The following is a 9400-nucleotide window of genomic DNA, read 5'->3' as shown; positions in this document are numbered from 1 at the left end:
CCTATGTTCTGTGTGTTTGAGTATTTCCAAATATTGTGGCCGAAATATTTATATTTGAAGTTGTAAAATGTCAGCGTCTCACCTGCTCAGGAGAATCCGGGTCATCCAGAAAGCTTTTCTCATTCTGAGAAGGTTGCAAGGTCACTTGGTCTCTGGTCATAGTAGAGCCCGGGTCCATTATTAAAACGTGCTGACTAAAAGGTCTGGCGAATTTACAGTCACTCTTCCTTGTGTCAGTAGTCATGCACACCTCATAGTTGTACACCTGCTGCAGAGTCCCTGTCCCTCCGGCGTCAGAGTAACGGGGTGGATAATATGGAATCACTGGGAGATTGGAATGGAAGTTACGTGATTGTCTCCACCTGTAGATCTTAACTGATATTATAACTAATACACACGAGATGAAGAGGAAAGAGACCACAGCCAAGGCCAAAACTAGATAAAAAGTCAGGTTGTCACTGTAATCCGTGTCATGCGTAAAGTCAGTGAATTCTGAGATCACTTCGGGGAAGCTGTTCGCCACTGCCACGTTCACATTGACTGTAGCTGATCGAGAGGGCTGCCCGTTGTCCGCCACTACAACAGCGAGCTTTTGTTTCATAACATCTTTATCGTTGACCTGGCGTACAGTTCTTATTTCTCCATTCTGTAGACCTACTTCAAACAGCGGCCTGTCTGTCGCTTTCTGCAGTTTATATGAGAGCCATGCATTCTGTCCAGAGTCCATATCAACAGCCACCACTTTAGTGACAAGATAGCCCATATCTGCTGAACGAGGCACCATTTCAGCCACCAGAGAGCTCGTCGGTACTGGGTAGAGAACCTGAGGAGTGTTGTCATTCTGATCTTGAATTATTAACTTTATAGTCACGTTACTGTTAAGTGAAGGGGAGCCTCCATCTTGCGCTTTAACCTGGAATTCAAAAGCTTTGATTTGTTCGTAATCAAAGGATCTCACTGCATAAATCAATCCTGTTTCAGAATTAATCGATATTAAAGATGCAATAGAATTTCCTCCCACCTGCGATTCCTCCAAGAAATAGGAGACCCTGGCATTCTGGCCCCAGTCTTCATCTTTGGCGTGGACCAAACCAATTGACACACCTGGGGAGTTGTTTTCTAATATCCGAGCTGTGTACTCGCTTTTATCGAACACTGGCACATTGTCGTTCACATCAGAGATTCTTATGCGAAGGGTCTTATTGTGACGTAATGAGGGAAGACCTTTGTCCACCGCTGTCACTGTGACGTTATACTCAGACACAACCTCACGGTCTAAAATACTGTTTGTTAGCAAAGTGTAATAGTTCGCTAATGAAGATTGTATCTTAAAGGGAAGAGAATGGTCGATGGAACAATTAACATTACCATTTTGTCCAGAGTCCAGGTCTTTCACGTTAACAATGGCGACAGTTGTCCCCTGGGGAGAGTCCTCGGGGATGGTATTGGAAAAAGATGTCAATGCTATAACGGGGGGATTGTCATTCACATCTATCACTTCAATTACTACTTTGCAAGATTTTGAGAGGCCACCTATGTCCTTGGCAATTACATTAATTTGAAACTGCTTAGTTTTCTCATAGTCAAGTAAACCTGATACTCGTATTTCTCCACTGCTTGGATTTAGTGTGAACACCATAGCATTTTGTTGTGTAAGCTGGTCAATGTAATATTCTAACTGACCATTACTGCCCACATCTGCGTCGGTCGCAATCACTGTTGCTACTAAAATCCCTTTAGGGGAGTTCTCCAAAACAGAGGCTTTGTATACGGCTTGACTAAAAACCGGAGCATTATCATTGGCATCCAAAATATTCACTTTTATGCTCACAGTCCCTGTTCTCCGCGGATTTCCTCCGTCGGCAGCTGTCAATGTTAGAAACATTTCACCTTCCTCCTCTCTATCTAAAGGACTTTGCAAAACCATCTCCACATATTTACCACCATCAGCAAACGTTTGTTCTTTCAAAGTAAAATGAGTCGAAGGTTTAAGACTGTAGCTTTGCAGGGCATTTAAACCGACATCAGGATCCACGGCACTGCCTAAAATAAATTGAGCTCCAGGTGACGCTACTTCACTGATATTCAGGGTAATTTCCTTATTCGCAAAGGCAGGTGAATTATCGTTGATATCGAGTATTTCCACAGTTATACTAAATAATTCCATTGGATTTTCTAGAACAATTTCGAAGTTGAAGCTACAGGGCGATGCGTGTCCACACAGCTCCTCTCTGTCTATGCGCTGTTTGACGATCAGAATCCCTTTGTCCGCGTTCAGCTCTACACAATCATTTTCCTCACTAACAATGCGGGCCCGGACAGATTTTAGTCTTCGGATATCTAGTCCCAAATGCTTTGAGAGATCCCCAATCAAAGACCCTCGTACCATTTCCTCTGGAATCGAATATCGCACCTGGCATCGAACCATATGCGACAAGAGGACACACACAATAATCAATCGTGCTTGCCATTGTGGCGTTCGATTTTGCTTTCCCTCAAACATTTCGGAAAAAACAGCAAAAATATAAATTTCTGAACAGAAATATTGAGTAGCCTTCTGATGCACAACTCTCTCTCTTAGTCCATATAAATCAGCTATATTGGTAATCTATCCGTGTTGATTTTCATTCCTGTTTGATTCTAGATATCTTCCCCGAATGTTGTATCAGATCATATGAATCCATCAGACAGGAGGTTCTGTGAATTTGAAGCTTATAACTCGTCTTACTGTCCAACAGCGGCACTCAGAGTCCAGAGTGCAGACTATCATCATGTCGAAATCATACACAGCCAACTAAAGACAGACTGTTTTGTTACACAGTCCATAACTAAGCCTACATCAGCAAATGGAAGACTATTGCACTGTGTATTGTCAGTAAACACGTTTTATAACACTTTCTTTTTTTAAACGAATTTGGAGCACTTACAAGCCTAAGACTTGTCTTTGAATGCAGCACGTTTGATATTTCAGCACCATGGAGAGCGACAGTTCCAACCTGAAACCAACACAATTTGAGCTTCTTCCAGACCAATACTTAACATGAATACTGTTTCAGGACTTAAAAATGTGTATGCTATAACTGTTTCACCATATATCAATAACTAACAATTGATCACCAGCAAATCTATGTGGCTTCATGTGTTTAACCCTGACTGCAACATTTCATAATTCACAGCCCCCACCAATATACCCAAGTCTGAAATATCTGAAAAGCTGTAGTTAATGTTTTATTCATCAAAGTTGGCAACTTAGTTGCCAACTAGGGTGGAACTGGCCTCCCACAGAGCGAGGTCAGAGGTCATCACAGGATGAGACAGACAGTGTGTCAAAGCAGTGAAGCATGAAGCCGTCTATCCGACAGCACAACTTCCAAATGTTCCCCAAAACAACCTACACACGTCCTGTTGCAGGCGTACACATCCTTGAGACATCAAGGCTTGTCTTTGCCACAGTCTAACAATCACCAGCAGGCATGATAGTCTAGGGTCCTCTGCACTAGAATATCACTGTCACATTCATACACCTCTTCCAATATCACAATTGAAATTGCATTACCAGATCATTATACAAAATATGTACTTTGATGAATAAAACATTAACTACAGCTTTTCAGATATTTCAGACTTGGGTATATTGGTTCGTGCTGTGAATTATGAAATGTTGCAGTCAGGGTTAAACACATGAAGCCACATATATTTGCTGGTGATCAACGAGATCAGATGCCACATAATTCAATTAATAAGAAATATATTTGTGCAGGGATGGAAGGCTGTGGATCTAAAAAATAATAATTCTCCCGACCTACTTTAGAATTGTGTGGCAGTGCTGAGCAGAGTTGTCATACTGCAGTATGTGTGTATGTGTGTCTGCAGTGCTGAGCTGTGTGAAGGTCAGCGTGAAGTATACTTTGTGTTACTGGTCAATTGTGTGTGAGTGATTTTGCTTTGTGAGCCACTACTGGGATGCCTTTTCAGTACAATGTTCTGTGTGTAATTGGTGAGAAATACGATGGACTGCTGTGTTGTGTGCTAATGACAAGTTGTGTTCATACTGCTTTGTGTGTTACTGTGTGAGCAGTGTGCTTGAGATGGTCAATGGCCAATGTTGAAGGAACTGAGGGAACCACTGAGTTTAACATCAGATAGACATGTAATCATGAAAAGGGTTACACAGTAAGGCCTGTACAATGACCTGCTATTGTGTAGGCCTACATGGCAACTGCACGAGCCACCCATTTCATTGGGAGACCCTAATTTGCATCTGTGTCTACAAGTAAAGAAGTAGAAAATCAGTTTTTTACTTTCAGACTGGCATATAGACTTGGATGGAACATGTTCTTCATTAGAGACTTGGAAGCTGCCAGTATGACCCTGGGGTGACCTCAGGGAAAACAGGCTGGCCTTTTTACACTAGCTTTATCATGATGTGATGCCAGGGTCAACAGTCTATTGTCTTCACATAGCCCAAAATAACAGGCTAGCCTCTTCACATTGCTATTTCCACCTTTGGGTGAGACATTAAACTCTGGGTGATTCTGCTCAAGACCAGAGTTGAAAAGTCTGCCCACGGGTGACAAATTCAGGTTTTCTTTAAGACCATAGAAATGTGCACAGCTATCATCAGCAAGATCTTCCTGTAAATAAAAGGCATTAACACAGTTAGATGTTAAAGATGTCTTCAGCATTTAGCTTCCTTTAAAACGTTTCTGACATAGCTTAGTCCCTAATATTTTCATGGCAGAACAAATACTGCTGCATGAGTCCGAAAATGTCTCCTGATTTGCATTGTTCAACGGTTAAAAATCTAAATGTGAGACAATTGTATCCATCTCCAGAATGAGTTAACTTTACCCTAAAGGCTTTGAGCCTCTTCTGACCCAAGGCCAAAGTGAAAATCTGGTAATATGGAATGACGGGATGACCCAGGGGTCGCCCAGGTGTCCAATGATGGGTCAAAGGATGCAACAGCCAAGGAGCATTACTTTCAGTAATCATTGACCTGTGTTTCACCACTCATCTTCCCCACTGCCACAAGCCAAGAGCCTTGTCTACCTCTACCTGGGAGCATGGTTCTATTTGACCCAATTCTCATGGTGTTATACCTGTGATCCCACCTCTTGCTCATGGATGAAGGAATTCTAGTATGGATCATCACACACAGTTGAAACTACTAGAAGGAGACCAAACAAATACATTTCCTCTCTCCCGCCCTTTATCTACACCAGTATCACACATGTCATTGACATAACTTTTGTTCAGTACCATAAGTCAAAAATGTTGATTCAATGTCAGTTGCTTCACCGGTTTCATCTGGACTCCTCTTTAGTGCAAGACCAGCCAGCAGTGCACTGTCTTTGTAAGATCTGACAAATTGGAAGTCACTGGTGCGTGAGCCCGTTGTCAGGTATGCCTCATAATTATTACTACGTAGTGTTCCTGCTCCGTCCACCTCTGCATAGTTGGGAGGGAAATACGCACAGGGAACAGCGACTGCTCCATCAAAAAACATTCTAGGCTTTCTCCTATGGCAAAATGAGAATAATGAAAGTCAGGAAAAAGGTGGAAACAGAGACCAGTGCTATTATCAAATAGAAAGTTTGTTTGGAACTATCTTCCTAAGCCATGTCTTTCCGTTCTGGAACTTCAGCCAAGTTGTCTGAAATGAGTAAATTTACATCACGCGTTGAAGAGAGAGAGGGTTGTCAGTTATCATTCACTGATATAACAAGGTTCTGCTTCATATTGTCAGATTCAGAAACGTCCCGTTGTGCCCTGATCTCTCCGCTGTGGAGACCAATAGTGAAAAGTCCCGGATCAGTTAACTTCACGATCTGATATGAAAGTCAGGCGTTCTGTCCAGAGTCAGTATCCACAGCTATCACATTGGAAACCAGGGAACACACCAGAGCAGCTATGGGGTCCATCTCGGTCATCAAAGAGTTCCCTTTTGGAGCAGGGTATACTATCTGGGGAGAGTCATCATTCTCATCTGTTATGAAGACACTCACAGCCACATTACTGCTGAGTGGAGGAGAACCATTGTCTCTGGCTACAACGTGGACTTTGAAGCTCCTAAACTGCTCATGATCAAATGCTCTCGCAGCACGGATCACCCCAGTGTCTCTGTTGATGGATACACCGTTGATCTCACTGGGCAATAGAGAATAGACCACTGTACCGTTCTGTCTCCAGTCTGGACCTCTGGCAGTAACAGAACACATAGAGGAGCCAGGCTTGTTATATTCAGTCACATAGGCGCTGTAGGATTGTTCTTCAAACACAGGTGGGTTGTCATTCACGTCTGACACAGATACATGAATAGTCTTTGAGGAGGATAAGGGTGGAGAGCCCTCATCAGTGGCAGTGATAGTTCAAATATATTCTAATATTATCTCACAGTCTAATTTAGAGTTATAGTTTTTAATCAAAGATTTTAGTTTGACAGGAATATTCTGTTGAATGGAGCAGCGGACCTGTCTATTTGCCTCAGTCTTCATCATGTACATTAATGATGCCACCTCTGTGCCAGGTAACATGTTCTCAGGGATGGGATTTTTCAAAGATTTAAGAATATCACAGGTGCATTGTAATTTCTAACTGTGATTTCAACAATGACTTTTGTCATGGAAACCAAACCAGATCCATCTTTCGCCTGGATAAGCATTTCATAATATGTTTCCAATTCAAAATCTATTAGTCCAATTACTCTGATATCTCCAGTATCCTTTTGAATAGAAAACAGTTTCGCTGCATTATCAGATATACCACTGAAATCATAGCTCACTTCCCCATTTTGTCCCTCGTCAGCATCCGTGGCACTTACTGTAGCTACCATGGTACCCCAAAGGAGAATTTTCCAGAAGACTGACTTTATAGGCGTCTTGACTAAATACTGGAATATTATCGTTTGCATCCAACACAGTGACGTGTATCACTACAGTTCCAGATCTCTGTGGAGTTCCACCATCAACCGCAGTAAGTAACAACGTCACCTCCTGCTGTTGTTCTCGATCCAATTCCTTCTCTAACATCAACTAGCCATATTTACCACAGCCAAAACAAAATGTGCATTCCTCTCGATCATATATGCTTTGAACTGCGTTTAATCCGATGTCCTCATCATGGGCTTCATCTAGGAAAAAACGTTGCCCTTTTCCGCTGATTCACTAATTTCTAATTATATGTGGTCACTAGGAAATACCAGTGAATTGTCATTTATATTCTGAATTTGAACAGTAATACGGTGCAACTCTAAAGGATTTTCAAGTGCGAGCTCGTATTTCAAAGTACACGAAACCTTGGACCGCTCAGCTCGATCTATTGTTTCAGCGATATTCAAATCCCCCGGGTTAGCATTGATATCACAGTAGCGTGTTCTGCTGCCATCCATGTCTAAACGAGCTTCACGCGCCAACAGCCTCTTAGGATCCAACCCGAAATCCTTTGCTATATTTCCGACCACAGATCCACGTTTCATCTCCTCCCGAATAGAATAGCTCACATCTCCGTGGCTCGTGTTCAGTTTTAACAGAGAAAGGAGAGTCACACAGAGTATTGAGTCAGAGAAAAGGTTGTGTCCCATCTTCGAGGTAATCCTACTGAAATGCTGCATAGTCTGGTTGTTCTTGATGAAAACATATTTAAATAAAATAATATAGGTTGTACAGCAGCAGGCTAAACGAAGAGAAGAGACGCAGCGCCAACAACCAGATTATCCAGTGAAATTATTATATCACGCAGAGGGTGTTTTCTTGCATTGAATATTACGGTTGTGGGAGGAGAGGCTGAGGAGAGACATCTCTGTTCACGCCTGGTGTATAGCGACACACTGAGTATTTATATCAACACTGCCGTTACTGACTGTAAAAAATGGGCGTGGATTTGAGGCTCAAAATGTTTAGAAACCCATTTTTCTATGTCTGACAGTTGATGAAATAAGCGATAGTCTACACTTCACACGCTTTAGGCTATATTATAGTAAACAATCAAAGTCAGAGGTAGCCTATACGGTAGTCTGCATATCATAAAATCCGATATTGAACTACAGAAGACTTCGCAAGACGTTGGAAAACATCACAAAAAATTGCAAAAACAGCAGCAGAGTATTAACAAACAAACAAACATCACACTAAATGAAATCCGTATTCACTGTATAGTCTCAAGTAAATCCTCCATTTTATAAACAGATGTATCTATGTATGCTAGATTTCAAATAATTTGATTAATTTTCCTGAAGCACCATTAAAATAACGAATAATCATATGAAATAATTATTTTAAATGGTTGTAAAAATCCCCGATGACATTCCTTAGAAAAAGGTAAGACCAGAAAAAGTTAAACTATCGATATCTTTAACCTTCCTGCTGTGTTCCGGTCGAATTGGACCGATTTACAAGTTTTCTCTCTGAAAAATGTAGTTAATTTAATCTGATTGTCATAAGGATCCATTACTTTGTCCACACAGGGAATCTAAACACCCAAAATACATTTGGATGATTTTCAATACATTCTGGGTGTTTTATTTAACGTTTGTACACCTGTGATGTTCCCTGTCAAAAAAATGACTTGTCATTAGAAATGAATGCGTGAGACTACAATTAGTGTAGAACATTTAGTTCAGGCACATGCACATTCATCAGATGCACACACTTCCTCTCCCAGACCCCACATGCATGTGTGTCTGAGCACACACACCTCACTCCCCTTCTTGGCTTCCACTGCAACCCCCACGGGAACCTTTCCCCAAGATAATATTTCCCCACTGGAACCACACCAGTTGGCATTCTCACAAACAATCACAGCATTGTTTCAATAATATATAGAACTTTCCTCGCAGCTCTAGTATATAATGCTTTTTTGATGCCTGTGGCAGCACAATGGCCAAACGATATATTGCATGTGAGGCTCTTGATCATATCTTTGTTAATGACACTGGTGAGGAGAAGAGAGACCTTGTTAAACTTTGACACAAAGTAGTCTGTGATAAATAGCACAATATGTTTCATCTGAGTATTTGTTATAGTCAGAATAATCCGTACATTATGCTTTTTTAAAACTCAAAAACGAGTTGTATGAGCTCAGGTCAATGAGGCCTACAGGCCACAAATAGCAAATAGAAGTTCAAAACTTGTAATGTTCACAATAACTTAAGTTGATAAAACATCGAACACAACATTATGTGATCTTATATGGATTATTATGGATTTATAATCAGCTATAACAGGGCGGTCATTTTAGACCGGGAACACATAATTAATTAACATGAAACGAACACAACAGGAGGGTAAATCTGTCGTCTGCATTGGCCATGCAGCATTTATGGTGACATGGCCTCTGCAGAAGTCAGGGCATTCATACTTCTTGCGATTCACGGGGCAGCGCATAGCTGTTGAGCAGAGCT

At 41.4% G+C, this 9400-nt stretch overlaps 1 pseudogene; it reads right to left on the bottom strand.

Annotated features, from left to right (window-relative positions):
- Positions 1–4268: 4268 nt before the first annotated feature.
- Positions 4269–7719, bottom strand: LOC124017538 (annotated as a pseudogene).
- Positions 7720–9400: the final 1681 nt, after the last annotated feature.

The sequence above is a fragment of the Oncorhynchus gorbuscha genome, unplaced genomic scaffold (assembly GCF_021184085.1).
Source record: "Oncorhynchus gorbuscha isolate QuinsamMale2020 ecotype Even-year unplaced genomic scaffold, OgorEven_v1.0 Un_scaffold_27:::fragment_2:::debris, whole genome shotgun sequence".
NCBI lineage: Eukaryota > Metazoa > Chordata > Actinopteri > Salmoniformes > Salmonidae > Oncorhynchus > Oncorhynchus gorbuscha.
The sequence above is the reverse complement of the archived record's forward strand: the minus strand, read 5'-3'. Positions and strand labels throughout refer to the sequence as shown.